Source organism: Callorhinus ursinus, unplaced genomic scaffold (assembly GCF_003265705.2).
Source record: "Callorhinus ursinus isolate GAN/ISIS: 27379988/994484 unplaced genomic scaffold, GSC_fseal_2.0 scaffold49, whole genome shotgun sequence".
NCBI lineage: Eukaryota > Metazoa > Chordata > Mammalia > Carnivora > Otariidae > Callorhinus > Callorhinus ursinus.
This window is the reverse complement of record NW_027397111.1, coordinates 10,982,730-10,998,661: the sequence shown is the minus strand read 5'-3', so window position 1 is coordinate 10,998,661 and position 15,932 is coordinate 10,982,730. Positions and strand designations below refer to the sequence as shown.

General features: G+C 37.3%; 1 pseudogene; it reads left to right on the top strand.

Annotated features, from left to right (window-relative positions):
* Positions 1-13,540: 13,540 nt before the first annotated feature.
* Positions 13,541-14,434, top strand: LOC112806272 (olfactory receptor 52N1-like; annotated as a pseudogene).
* Positions 14,435-15,932: the final 1,498 nt, after the last annotated feature.

Genomic DNA, 15,932 nt, shown 5'->3' with positions numbered 1-15,932 from the left:
ACCTATAACCACTAAGGAAATTGAAGCAGTCATCAAAAATCTCCCAAGAAACAAAAGCCCAGGGCCAGATGGCTTCCCAGGGGAATTCTATCAGACATTTCAAGAAGAATTAATACCTATTCTCCTGAAACTGTTCCAAAAAATAGAAATGGAAGGAAAACTTCCAAACTCATTTTATGAGGCCACCATTACCTTAATCCCAAAACCAGACAAAGATCCCATCAAAAAGGAGAATTACAGACCAATATCTTTGATGAACATGGATGCAAACATTCTCACCAAAATACTAGCCAATAGGATCCAACAGTACATTAAAAGGATTATTCACCACGACCAAGTGGGATTTATCCCTGGGCTGCAAGGCTGGTTCAACATCCGCAAATCAATCAACGTGATACAATACATTAACAAAAGAAAGAACAAGAATCATATGATCCTCTCAATAGATGCAGAAAAAGCATTTGACAAAGTACAGCATCCTTTCTTGATCAAAACTCTTCAGAGTATAGGGATAGAGGGTACATGCCTCAATATCATAAAAGCCATCTACGAAAAACCTACAGCGAATATCATTCTCAATGGGGAAAAGCTGAGAGCTTTCCCCTAAGGTCAGGAACGCGGCAGGGATGTCCACTCTCACCACTGCTATTCAACATAGTATTAGAAGTCCTAGCCACAGCAATCAGACAACAAAAAGAAATCAAAGGCATCCAAATCGGCAAAGAGAAAGTCAAACTCTCACTCTTTGCAGATGATATGATACTTTATGTGGAAAACCCAAAAGACTCCACCCCAAAACTGCTAGAACTCATACAGGAATTCAGTCAAGTAGCAGGCTATAAAATCAATGCACAGAAATCAGTGGCATTCCTATACACCAACAACAAGACAGAAGAGAGACAAATCAAGGAGTCGATCCCATTCACAATTGCACCCAAAACCATAAGATACCTAGGAATAAATTTAACCAAAGAGGCAAAGGATCTGTACTCAGAAAACTATAAAATACTCAGGAAAGAAATTGAAGAAGACACAAAGAAATGGAAAAACGTTCCATGCTCATGGTTTGGAAGAACCAACATTGTGAAGATGTCAATGCTACCTAGAGCTATCTACACATTCAATGCAATCCCCATCAAAATACCATCCCCTTTTTTCAAAGAAATGGAACAAATAATCCTAAAATTTGTATGGAACCAGAAGAGACCCCGAATAGCCAGAGGAATATTGAAAAAGAAAAGCAAAGCTGGCGGCATCACAATTCCGGACTTCCAGCTCTATTACAAAGCTGTCATCATCAAGACAGTATGGTACTGGCACAAAAACAGACACATAGATCAATGGAACAGAAGAGAGAGCCCAGAAATGGACCCTCAACTCTATGGTCAACTAATCTTTGACAAAGCAGGAAAGGATGTCCAGTGGAAAAAAGACAGTCTCTTCAACAAATGGTGTTGGGAAAATTGGACAGCCACATGCAGAAGAATGAAACTGGACCATTTCCTTACACCACACACAAAAATAGACTCCAAATGGTTGAAAGACCTAAACGTGAGACAGGAGTCCATCAAAATCCTAAAGGAGAACACAGGTAGCAACCTCTTCGACCTCAGCCGCAGCAGCTTCTTCCTAGAAACATCGCCAAAGGCACGGGAAGCCAGGGCAAAAATGAACTATTGGGATTTCATCAAGATAAAAAGCTTTTGCACAGCAAAAGAAACAGTCCACAAAACCAAAAGACAACCGACAGAATGGGAGAAAATATTTGCAAATGACATATCAGATAAAGGGCTAGTATCCAAAATATATAAAGAACTTATCAAACTCAACACCCAAAGAACAAATAATCCCATCAAGAAATGGGCAGAAGACATGAACAGACATTTTTCCAAAGAAGACATCCAAATGGCCAACAGGCCCATGAAAAAGTGCTCAACATTGCTCGGCATCAGGGAAATCCAAATCAAAACCTCAATGAGATACCACCTCACACCCGTCAGAATGGCTAAAATTAACAAGTCAGGGAACGACAGATGTTGGCGGGGATGTGGAGAAAGGGGAACCCTCCTACACTGTTGGTGGGAATGCAAGCTGGTGCAACCCCTCTGGAAAACAGTATGGAGGTTCCTCAAACAGTTGAAATTAGAGCTACCATTCGATCCAGCAATTGCACTACTGGGTATTTACCCCAAAGATACAAATGTTGGGATCCGAAGGGGTACGTGCACCCAATGTTTATAGCAGCAATGTCCACAATAGCCAAACTGTGGAAAGAGTGAAGATGTCCATCGACAGATGAATGGATAAAGAAGAGGTGGTATATATACACAATGGAATATTATGCAGCCATCAAAAGGAATGAGATCTTGCCATTTGCAACGACGTGGATAGAACTGGAGGGTGTTATGCTTAGTGAAATAAGTCAATCAGAGAAAGACATGTATCATATGACCTCACTGATATGAGGAATTCTTAATCTCAGGAAACAAACTGAGGGTTGCTGGAGTGGTCAGGGGTGGGAGGGATGAGGTGGCTGGGTGATAGACTTTGGGGAGGGTATGTGCTACGGTGAGCGCTGTCAATTGTGCAAGACTGTTGAATCACAGATCTGTACTTCTGAAACAAATAACGCAACATATTTTAAGAAAAAAGAAAAAGAAGAAGATAGCAGGAGAGGAAGAATGAAGGGGAGTAAGTCAGAGGGGGAGATGAACCAGGAGAGATGATGGACTCTGAAAAACAAACTGAGGTTTCTAGAGGGGAGGAGGGTAGGGGGATGGGTTAGCCTGGTGATGGGTATTAAAGAGGGCACATTCTGCATGGAGCACTGGGTGTTATGCACTAACAATGAATAATGGAACACTACACCAAAACAAATGATGTAATATATGGTGATTAACATAACAATAAAAAAATTAAAAGGAAAAAAATTTTGTTCTAGATAGTGACCATATATTTTGTTTTGTAGGGGATGGAAACGTTTCTTCCTAGGGTCCCTGGCTGGTCTGAAAATTAAGCTGACAAAGAGAGACTAACAGAAGAAAAGCATGAATATTTTGTCATATTTTTACATGTACATGGGAGCCTTCACAAGAGAATGAAGTGAAGAAATGACCAGAGCAGGAAGCTTTTATACTTTTTAGACAAAGAAACAATAGATTTGGGAAGAATTGACACAGAGGTTTGGGTTAGGGGAAGTAAATGGTAAAGAAGTAACTAGGAAGACAATAGTGTAACAAGGTTTGTTTGTAAGTGCCTTCGTACCATTACTGGGCTGGTGAGAGTCTGTTTCCACTGAAAGAATTTATTTCTAGCCTCTAGGCAAAATAGCGGAAACTTTTTCTGCATTTACTTCTTAATTGCCTTCAGCTCAAAATAATTTTTTTTATGCCAAAGAGGCATATTTTGAGTTTACATATTCTGGTTTCCTTCAGTTTCTACATATTGGTCCTATATGCATGAAAAATCTCTTACAACCTAAAACTCCTCTCCGGAGGCAATCATCATCAACAGGTCTTAATGTGTTCTTTCAGATTCTTCCATGTATATAGACTTTTTAAAAAATCTAAATGGCAGCATACACTCCTTTTCATTTTATAATATATGTTGTTATTCCTATATCCCATATCTTTTTATATACAACTTCTTTCATCTTTGTATGATAATTTCCCTCTTTTACATTTGGAGTGTATCTAAACAATGTTGGGGAACATAAACTTTACAAACCTCATTTTTTCCCATTTAAACTTAAATGGAAACAAAAATTATTTCTGGGAGGAATTGTTGGATCTTAGAGCCTCTTCCCTTTCTTCAGAGAGGTGATATAATTTGCACCCCCATGAATAAAGTACAAGATCTACCTTTTCCCTATGTCCATTAAAAAATGTTTTAGTAAGCTTTCAAATATTTGCCATTTGGAGAGGTAAAACAGTGTATCTTTGTAATTTACACTTTTTAAAATTTTGAATGAAATTAAGCATATCTCCAAATGCTTATAACTGATTGATTTTTATGTGCACTACCTACTTATACCATCACCTGCTGCTTTATTAAGCATTTGAAAGTGATTTGTTATAGCTGTTTACTTATTTAGGTGTTCATTCTTTTGCCTTTGATATGAGTCACATCCCTCTGTGCCCTTGAGTCTCTTTCTGGACCTTGTTTATGGCTGTTTGTCATAAGGAAATTTATGTATGTATGCATTTATTTATTCACTTATGTATTTATTTAGTAGAGAGAGAGAGAATCTTAAGCAGTCTCCAAACCCAGTGCAGAGCCCCACACAGGGCTTGATCTCAAAACCCTGAGACCATGACCTGAGCCAAAATCAAGAGTCAGACACTTAACTGATTGAGCCACCCAGGTGCTCCAAGAATTTTTTAAAGAGTCAAATATACTGATCTTTCCTTTAATGACCACTGAATTTTATTGTGAATTTAAGATTTTTTTTTTGCTCCTCTGAAATTATTAAAATAAAAGTATTTTTATTTTGCTCATCTGAAATTATTAAAAGTGTTCTTCCATATTTTCTTCCTTATTGTTCTTTTATTTTAATCCTCACTATTAAAAATAAGTGAAATAGAACACATGTACAAAACAGTGCACAAAGATCAATAAATTACCAACATTCATGCAACTACAACATAGGTCATTCAGAAGTAAAACACTGTCAGCCCCCAGAAGCCACGGTCATAGAAATTCTACCTTTTCCTCCACATACCCTCAAATAATAACCACTATCTTAACTTATTTTTGGCCAATCTATCCTTGCTTTTCTCTGTGTACTTTCATCATTTAGCATGCATCCCTAAATGTTATAATTTAGCTCGATATATTGTAATCTATCTTATATAAGGATCATATGGTATATATTCTTTTGTGCCTGGCTTCTATTTCTCAAAATAAGAATAATCCATGTTGTTGCACACATCTGTAATTCAATCGTGTCTATTGCTACATTGTAATCCATTATGTGAATATACTACACTTCTTTTAATCCATTCTACTGTTAATAGACACCAAAGTTACTTTCATGTTTGGGCCATTATGAATAATATTTTTACACATTTCTCCATGCTCATATGCATGTAATTCTCCTGATCCAGGTTGATCTGTTAACAGTTTCTGAAGAATGTCCAACCATGCAGAGACCGGTGTCTGAACTTCTGATATGAGACCATTTCCTTGAGAGAAGTGCCCAGCCAATTGGTGGATTCCATGATGATGGGAGTCATAGCTGGAGTGGCATTTCTTTATGTGAGGAGATATGAATGTCAAATACAAATATGTCTTTACTGTCTGCAATACTACTCATAGAACCACTACCTGTGGTTAGGGGTTCATATAACATTATTCTGACACCAAATAATTCATTTTTCAAATAAAGATCACACCCATGTAATCACACCCATGGGATTCATGGAATTTACTGTAGTCACACCCATGGAATTCATGGAATTTACTATGTACTTTATCACACCCATGGAATTCATGGAATTTACTATGTACTTTATCACCCAAAGCAGATGGGCTAAGAGAATAATGGGATAGATTATGCAGGATAAGAAAAGCTGCCAACTGGGGAAAAAAACCTCCAAATGAGGGGTGCTATCCTACAGCATGTGGTATATGCTTGAATAAGGACAACTTACGTTGCCATATCCTCTCTAGCCAGATTTCTAAATCCAGTAACCAAGGGATGAGGGCAGGAGTAAGCTTTCTCACTATTCCATGTCATAACTGAGCGGGGTTCAAGGCAGGCTACCACAGAATATGCCTCTTTGACATGTGGATTATTTAGAGCTAAAGGCAATCAAGGCCCAGCAGACTCAGGAAGTGCTTTTTACCTCCCCCCTCAACTTCCTAAAAGAATTTAGAAGGGGGGACTATATCAGGAAGAGAGCTATGATTAAAAATAACTTTTTATACGGGAAAGACTTATCTGCATGATGTAACAAACCTTTGTTTACTAAACGTCTGTTCTCAGCTTCCTGTTAATTGTCTCCCCCCCCTTTGAGACCTCATCTCCCTCTCCCTTTCTGCTTAGCTCAGGGTGATGTATATAGGTTTCTCCTGTTTTGCCAGAGTAGAGTATTTCTATAACATCTTTTGTAAGCTGAAATGGTATAAAGCAAAGAAGCAATTACCATTAATTTATATGGAAAAAAATTCTGAGTACTCCCAGAGTGTATTTTCTTATCTCTTTAATTATGAATTTGGCAAGTTGGAGGTTCCAGTTCCCAGGAGAGATGTACTTCTACTAGAAAATACAGCCATGATTCTATTTAATTAAAATCTAAGATTTCCCCACAATCATTATGGATATGTCATGGTATTTTCCTAGTTAGGATGGTTAATCCTGATTATCAAGAAGAAATTGTGTTGCTTTTACACAGGTTTTGAAAGATGAAGTTAATTTATGGCTGGATTGGAAATACTCTCAGGAGATAATGTATATATAGTTTTTTTAAAATTCACAGACAAGCTAAGGGCAATAGGGTTTATAATGTGTCATTTAAAATCTGAATTTTGGGGCACCTGGGTGGCTCATTTGGTTAAACAACTGCCTTCAGCTCAGATCACGATCCTGGAGTCCTGGGATGGAGTCCCGCATTGGGCTCTCTGCTCAGCGGGGCGTCTGCTTCTCCCTCTGACCCTCCCCCTTCTCATGTGCTCTCTCTCTCTCTCAAATAAATAAATAAAATCTTTAAAAAAAATAAAGTCTGAATTTTCCCTGATGACCCCAAGGTCAGTTTGCAACAGACTTCACCGATTAACAGACACTTCTTAAAAGTAGAAATTTAAATGACCAAGAAATAAATAACAAGATTTTCAACCTCATTACTAACAGGGAAATGCAAATTCAGTCAGTTAAGCGACCAGATCTTGGTTTTGGCTCAGGTCATGGTCCCAGGGTCATGAGATCAAACCCCGTGTTGGGCCCTGCTCAGCATAGAATATACTTGAGATTCTTTCTCCTTCTCCATCTGCCCTTCCCTCTTGGGCTCTCTCTCTTTCTAAAACAAATAAATCAAAACAATAACAACAACAACAACAACAACAACAAACCCTGATCTCCCTCAAACTGAACTAGAATATTCCTAGCATCCTGGGGATAGTAAAAGTGAACAGAGTCAATGGTGGTTACCAAGAACAGAAAGGAAAACCAATCCAGATGTACAATGCTCCCAACCCTGGAACTCCCACTAGTAAAAAACAGAGTTGTGAACCTGAGTGTCATTCAAAAGAGATATCTTAGCTTTCTCTTTTGGAATTTGGGAGGTGGGGAGAGGGTTGTGAACAATGACAAAGATAAATTATCAAACACATTAGCCATTAAGAGTTAGGAATCAGCTAAATATTTAAGGAGATCATATGTCAAGCTGTATAGATTGGATTTGTTCAATTTCAACAAATAATTGTTGAATAATAATAATATTTTGTTGAATAATTGTTGAAATTGTAACTAGTTTTTAAAATAATAATCCCTACAAACCTAGGGAACAAAACAGGAAATGAAGGCAATTTGAAGTGTGTAATATTTCTGTGGTCCAGGAAAGAGCTTTGGGGGCCTAAAACATGGAAAAAAAGAGAAAGTTTGTAAGAAACATTTTTAAAAGTTAAATCAGTATGATTTCTTTTCTTATTTGAAAGTGTAGTATGTCCTATCTGAAATAAAGTTCTATTATTTTCAAAATGAAAATGTTTAGTTTTGTCAATATTTTCTTCCAAAATGAAAATTCAGCCCCATCTTTCCTCTTGGCTTACCTTTTTGTTCACTTAATATTCCACTCTTTCACCTTCAACATACCTTGGACTTTAACTGGGTAATATGCATTAGAGCTTTATTTTTTAATGCCCCCTTCCACATTCCAAATGCCATCACCCAAATGGAAGTAATTCAGTGGCTCTTCATGCCTTGAGGGATAAAATGAATGAGTACTTGCTTTGCATGAATTTGTTCACTACTTAACAAGGTAACAGAGATTCCTCTCCTTGTGTTGCTTGAAGAACTTCAGTACAATTGTGTAACCTTTCCTCTGATTCCATGGAATACAGTAAGCCAGTCCAGTCTATTTTGCTGCCAGGAAACTTTGGACACATTCACTCTTGTAGCAATGACTCTTCAGTTTCACTTGTTTGTAATGTTGAGTATATTTTCTACCACTTTCTTAGGAAGAACATACTGAATGAAAAGTAAAATAGAAACAGAAGGCAAAATACAGACATCAGACCCCAAGAAAAGGTAGCTTTTAGTAGGAGGTATAATGGACAAGATCATTTTGATCTCTTTCTCTTCCTATTAATTTGTCCTGCCGTGTAATAAAGTGAGGCTAGTGTATTGTATACTTTGAAGCTGTCCTGGGCCACACAAGTGAAATGAGACCCTACAGTTAGGTTGGTAGTGGGAAGGAATTATGGAATATCCTGCTTTGCAGTACTTCTGTTATAAACATTGGGGAAATGTTTTTAAAAAATGGAGTATTAAAGTCTGAATATTATCTGCCTCATTTAACAAAGTAGAAGAAAGTTCATTATGGGTTTAATTCTTGGTTAATGGCAGGGGAAGGCTACATATGTAACTAGAGTATCTCCTAAAAATTATGCCCTTCGTGTAAAGTAAAAAGATGTATCAGAGCAGGCACCCCTACTCCATGGAGGAGATTCATATGATACCTCTTATGGTACTTTTGTTACAGAGGCTGAATCAATCCCTCCATTTCTGCCTCAAAACCTCCTGCTTATTCCAGTGAGAGTTTAAAGGTTGGAGGTTTAGCTCTTGGCTACCTGAGTTCAGGGTCTTCCATGAACAATATCACCTGTTTTAGCCGTGGCTCATGGCATCTCTCAGGGTCACACTGCTGCCAGCAACTGTTTGTCTATTTGAAATCCCTTTAGAAGATCATTTATACCTGTGCTGCAACTTCCCTTCAAATTTCCTTTTAAGAGGTGTGGAAAATTGGCATGACTGGAGCCATTTTATGTTGGCTAATTGAATTTAAATATAATTAATTAATTAATTAATTAATTAAAGCCAGAGGGGACGCTGCACAGAAACTACCTTACTTGCCTTGGTTTGAAATGGGCCAAAACCCTTGGACTGGGTAAAATGACAACTGTTTTAAGCAATTGCTTGAGAAGTCAGCAATAGAATAGACATCCTGATCACAAGAGTAATAGCTGTGGACTTTCGGAAGATAAAACCAGCAGTCTGTCAATGTATAACCCAGAGTAGTTTAGCCTATTAAAACACTCATAGAAACTTTTCCCCTTCTCTTCAGTTCATGTAATTACCCCCTCTCTTTTCCTCATAAAAATCTCTTGCTTTCACCCTACCGGTGAGACAGTATTTCTGTTTCCACCTGATTCGATGCTTCCCCAAATTGCAATTCTTTGATCCCAAATAAATGCTCATTTGCCTCTCACTGTGGCTCTTTATTATCAGGTTGACAGAGGATAATAATCACGTGGATCTTGGATTCCTAGAATCTAGAAAGTTCCTAATGTTGAAAGCATAGGTGATCGATCCACCTGTGCCCACCATTGCCTCTCTGGGCCAGGGAACTATCATTCTGCATTGTTACCTTCCTTTCTTTTCTCTCCACAGATATTGCCTGCTAGCTTCAATTATACCTCACCAGAATTAAGCTCTTAAAAGACGTTGGGTTTGAATTCTGATCACAAAGAAAGAGAATTTCATAGAAATGTGTACATAGCAGCCTTGCTATACTGAAAATGGAGGATGAGCTAGATTAAAAAGTCACACTCATAATAAATTCATACTAAAATTCTATAACCGAGGAAACAGAAGAGTAAGAGAGTTCCTAGGTCTTCTAATAGAGTACCAAATCATGTGTGAATATATTCCTCAAGATTCCCTATGTAGCCTATTTTATCTCCCTCACCAATTATGCAATGATGCATTCTTCCTCTTTATTCTCTTCTTTTCAAGCTCCTTTCACTTTATGATTAAATCTATATTTTGTGAACTTGGATTTATTCGCCCATTCATTCATTTATTCATTCATTCATTTGTTCACTCACCCTACATATATATGTTGAATACCTACTAGATGTCTTATTACAGGCAGCAAGATAAATCTGTGAATGAAACAGAGTCTTACACTGTAAGACTTACACTGTACACTGCTTACTAAAGGCTTACTATTCTTCTCCATGATAAGGTTGTGAGCTCAGTGAGTTTTCATTTTCTCTTTAATAGCCAAGACCTTAACTCCTTGAATTTAGATGAATTTTCATTCTAAGCTATTCATTGCCTAATTTTTGTATTAGTAAAGACTGGATATTAACTTAGGTAACTATTAAGCTGATTGGAAAAAAAATTCACATATAAAATTCAAAATTATAAATCAGTAAAAAAAAAGAAAGAAGTATAGATCCTTTTGAAAGGACAAAATTAAAGCTGATACTAGATTGATATCTGGAGAAAGAAAATGAAGTATAAGATTTCCAGAGTTAGAAGGAATTTTTTTTCTACATAGTTCTCCAAACCAGGGGTTGGCAACAATTTTGCTCAGTGCCAAAGTAGTAATTAATTTAAATTTTGCAAGCCAAGAGGCAAAACTAAGGATATTATATAATTATACAAAAAACAGTTTCTATATTTTTTACCAACCAAATTAAAAATATAGTAATAATTAATACATTTTGTTGGCAACACAGCTATATTAGTGAGAGAAGAGGATCCTTTTGTGTGTGTGTGTGTGTGTGATAACATTTCATTTAAGTATAAATGGGGTTCAGAGTTACTGTTCCTTATCATCAAAATTGATTGCAAACGTTCATCTGTTAATGCTGATCTATAAAACAATCACGGGCGAGAAAAGAGGCAGACCAAGAAACAGCCTCATGACTATAGAAAAGAAACTGATGGTCATCCGAAGAGAAGTGGGTGGAAGGATGGATTAAATGGGTGATGGGGATTAAGGAATATGTAAGAGCTGAATTACTAAATTGTACAGCAGAAACTAATTACACTGCATGTTACTAACTGGAATTTGAGTAAAACATAAAAAAAAAATTCTTTTTCACATAAATAGGAACTCTCAAATACTGATATTAATTCTTCGGCATGCAGTTTTAATTGAGCATACTTACGTCTTGGAAGGCACTTATAGAATCCTATCAGACTTTCATCTTGATATTAGCCTTTTGCATTTTTTAAAATTTTTATTTTATTTTATTTTACTTATTTGACAGAGAGAGAGTACAAGCAGGGGGAGCGGCAGGGAGAGGGAGAGGCAGACTTCCACTGAGCAGAGAGCCTGACGTGGGGCTTGATCCCAGGACCCTGAGATCATGACCTGAGCCCTAGGCAGACATTTAACCAACTGAGCCACCCAGGTGCTCCTCCTGCCTTTTGCATTATATTATATTGGAGATGATGGGGTTCAGGGCAGGCCACCTCAGAAATGCCTCTTTGGCATGCTGATACTTTTCTGAAGACAATCAAGGCCCAACAGACTTAAGAAGAGCTTTTAACCTTCCCTTAACTGCTTAAGAGAAGTTAGAGGACCAGTACCAAGAAGAGAACTATTTCCAAAGATAACTTTTTTTTTTTTTACATAGGAAAGATTTGGCATTGTATGGCAAACTTTTGTTTACCAAATACTGACTCTTCCCACCTCCTGTGAATTGCCTTCATTCCCTTTGAAGTTCCAAACCCCTACCCCCCTTCTCCTCATCCCAGAACTATATATAAGCCTCAATTGCCTTCTCAGTGGGTTTCGTGTCTTTGGGACCCCCCCATACATAGGAAATTAATTTGTTTTCCTCCTCTTAATCTGTTCCATGTTAATTTAATTATTAGACCAGCCAAAGAACCTAGAGGGGAAAGGGAAAATTCCCTCCCCTACAGAGATCAATCACTTCCGAAAGAAGGTCAGATGTTACATTTCTTTAATCTTAACTCTTTGCCCCATTTTCAGAAAAGCTTTATTCTGCTCTCAAAATCAGCAAATCCCTGCCCCCTATGTATATTGGGATTTTTTTAAGTACTGCTGTTTTTAAAGTCCTATCCGTTCCTCATCTCATTTCTGCTTGTAGGTGGAGGATAGTGAGGAACTTGGGGTTCTGTAAGGGAAGAGGAAATAAATGTGGGAGGGTAAATTACTGATTATAGGCAGCATTTTGTATCTCTCAATTCAAATATTAAGGATGCATATTGTTCATAGTAGAATAATTATGACCGTATTTAAAAAGTACTATACCTCATCATTCTTTCCTAACCCAGTGATAATCAGTCACTATCCATTGTAAGTATGGGTGAGGATGCTAATTCTTCCATATCACGATTAAAGCACATGCATTTCCCGAACCTAGGTCCTGTGCATTCATATTCTTCAGGGTCACAAAATGTGATTTTGCTTTCTTCATTGTCATGCATTGTTACACTGTCCATGAAAAAAAAAAGATATAGATGTAGACAGAGAAGGACTGGGGACTGAAAATAGGAAGATTGTTAAAATTTTCAGTTCATTCAAAGAGTATTTAGTGAGCGACATATTGCAGCACTCAATAATAAGTCTTGGGCAGACCTAAAGGGCTCAATCACATTTAGGTTTTTTTAACAATACTGGGAGCCCAACATGAAGCTGGAAAGGAAGATCCTTTAGGAGCATTGCATCCTTAAGGAGCAATGTGGCTATAGTGGTCTGAGAGCACCTGATGCGGTAGGAGTAGATTTGTGCTGTTAGTTCCACTTATTAGCCATGTAAAGACATTAATAAGTCTCCTTAATTAATGAGTCCATTTTCATTATTCATTGCTGATCAAACCATGTACATTATAGGGAGAATAACCAAGAATATAACTGACAGTGTTTTGAAATCTCCTATCTTATAACCTGAAGAATAGTTGATACTCATGATGATAAGCAGATCTCCTTACCCACATCCATTTTCAGAAATAGAGAAATCCTTATAATTCACTTGGAAGTTCACAATAAAAAGACTTTCAGCCATCCTAATGTTCACTATTTGAAGCTATCTCATTGGTCTAAGAATGTACTAATGCTTAGTTAGGAACAGAGTTTGAGGGCTTAAGGCACTTAGTATGGAAAATTTGTATAAATGTAAATATATATAAAGTATATATACATATTATATATAAAATATAAATATGTATGTATATCTTCATGGTAAGGAGCCAAGAATCTTGGCTTCAAGATTTATAATCAATGATACCACATTAATATCAGTTCCTCATCTATAATACAGTAATAATACTTACCCTTGTTTAATACAATAAACAACCTCTCATGAGGTAATTAAGATAATTGAGATGATTTAGGCAAAAGTGTTATTAACTAGTGCATTGTAAGCAATCAATATACATTTGCCTAAACTTCTTTTCAGAGAGACATCAAAGTTGACATCAAAGTTGAAGAATGTAACATAGCCTCTAACTGGTCATCATGCATGATTACAACTGTACTAGACTGACTCTGGCATCATTCTTATAGAATGGAGCACCTGGACTAGCAAGTGCACATATCTGGATCTCTCCCCCATTTTGTTTCATGTGCGTTGTTACTATACTGGGGAATTATGGGCTCCTCTATCTCATTCATCTGGAGGAGGTCCTACACCAGTCCATGTAATATTTCTTGGCCTTACTCTTCTTCACTGACATTATTTAGTGTGTAAGTATTGTACACCAAATGCTGTGTATGTTCTGGTTTGATCTCAAAGATATCAGCTTCAAAGCTTGCCTGGTCCAGATGTGCTTTCTCCACACTGTCACAGGGATGGAATCTAGGGTGCTCATGAAAATGACCCTGGACTGCTATGTGGTCATCTGTTATATCTACACTATGCCACTATTCTCACCAATTCTATCATTGCCAAGGCTGGATTTCTCACCTTCCTTCCAGGTGTGATACCTATCATTCCTTTTTAGTCACTAAACATCTGCCCTAGTGCAAGGGTAATACAATTTCCCACACCTACTGTGACCATATGACTGTGGCCAAGTTGTCCTGTGGCAATATCAAGGTCAATGCCATCTGCGGTCTGATGGTTGCCCTTCTGACTGCGGGCTTTGAAATCCTGTGCATCACAGTTTCCTACACCATGATTCTCTGGGCAGTGGTCAGCCTCTCTCCGCAGAGGCTCGTTAAAAGGCCTTCAGCACCTAAACTGTTCAAATCTGTGCTACAGTCATCACCTATGTCCCAGTCTTCTTCACTTTTTTTACCCACCATTTGGGGGGTCATACAATCCCCCACAGCTTTCACATTTTTGCGGCTAACCTATACCTGCTTCTGCCACCCACCCTGAATCCTATTGTCTATGGGATAAAGACTAAACAAATACAAGAAGCGATGCTCAAAGTTTTCCTTAACAAAAGACCACTGAAGAAAGAGATAAAAGTAAACCCCGACATAATGAGAGGAAAATGTTTTCATAGATGAAGAGGGTATCCGTATCATACGACAGTGGATATGTGATTTGACAGTGACTTAACCAATCTTCTTCTTTTTTTAACTAATTTAGAGATTTTATTTATTTGCTGAGAGAGAGAGAGAGCACTGTGGGGTGGGGGGAGGAGAAGGAAAAGGAGAAGCAGGCTCCTTGCTGAGCAGGGAGCCCAATGTGGGGCTCGATCCCAGGACCCTGGGATCATGACCTGAGCTGAAAGCAGGCACAACCGACTGAGCCACCCAGGCACCCAACCAATCTTCTTCTTAATGGATCATTCCTATACTTTTCTAACACCTTGTATATCAACTTGAAAACTTTTCTTTAAAAAGCACCCACAAACCAATTTAATTAAATCCAATAAAACTATTGCTAATGCCTTTGTGTTATTTGCATGGTACTGAATTCAGTGCCATTTGAGAGTAATACGTAAGACAGTTTTGTCCCTGAAGAATTTCCCAGCTAGTAGATAAAATTGAAAAAAGGGACCATACAAGTTATTCAAAAACACTGATAATTTCTAGTAAAAGCACTGTCCCTAGAACTTCATAGATTTTTGTTAAGCTAGAAAATGTATTTTCCATCAAGGAATAAACATTCAATGCTGCCCATTCATTTGTTTATTCATACATACCACAAACATATTTTGAGCACCTACCCTCTTAGAAAATTACAGTACAAACACTGATAAAAATGTGCATTGCTACATATGTATACACACATGAAACCATCATTACCTAGATTACAATGAAGTTAATTAACATATTCATCACCTTTAAAATTTCCTTTTACATCTTTGTGATCCAACCATTGCCTAAACCTAACAGCACTGACATGCTTCTGTCACTATACATTAGCTCTATAAAATTCTGGAATTTTATATAAATGAAATATTACCAAATGTAATCTTTTTAGCCTGGCTGCTTCCATGACCACTTTGAGTTTCATCAAATTCTTGTGTTAATCACACATACATTTTTCTTGCTGAGCAGTATTCCATTTCGTGGATATACCAAAATTTATTTATCCAATTATCTGTTGTTGGACATTTCCTTTGTTTGCAGTTTTTGTATATTACAAATGAAGCTGATATGGGCATTCATGTACAAGTCTTTGACCAAGCATATACTTTCATTTCTCTTGGGTAAAAGCCTAGGAATGGAATAGCAGATATACATAAAGCTTTCCTAAGAAACTGACAAAGTGATTTCCAGAATAGTTGTATTTTACATTCTCACCAGCAGTACATAAAAGTTCTACTTGTTCCACATCTTCACAAACATTTAGTATGGTCAGTCTTTTAAATTTTAGTCATTTTAGCAAGAGTCTATTGGTATCCTATTGTTTTTAAGTTAAATTTACCTAATGACTGAAGGTGTGGAACATGTTTACCTTGCTTATTTTTCATCTGTATATGCAGAAAATGTGTGAGATAAGAAATGCTTATTGTTTTAAGCTGCTAAATTCTGGGGTAATTGAACTATATTTTTA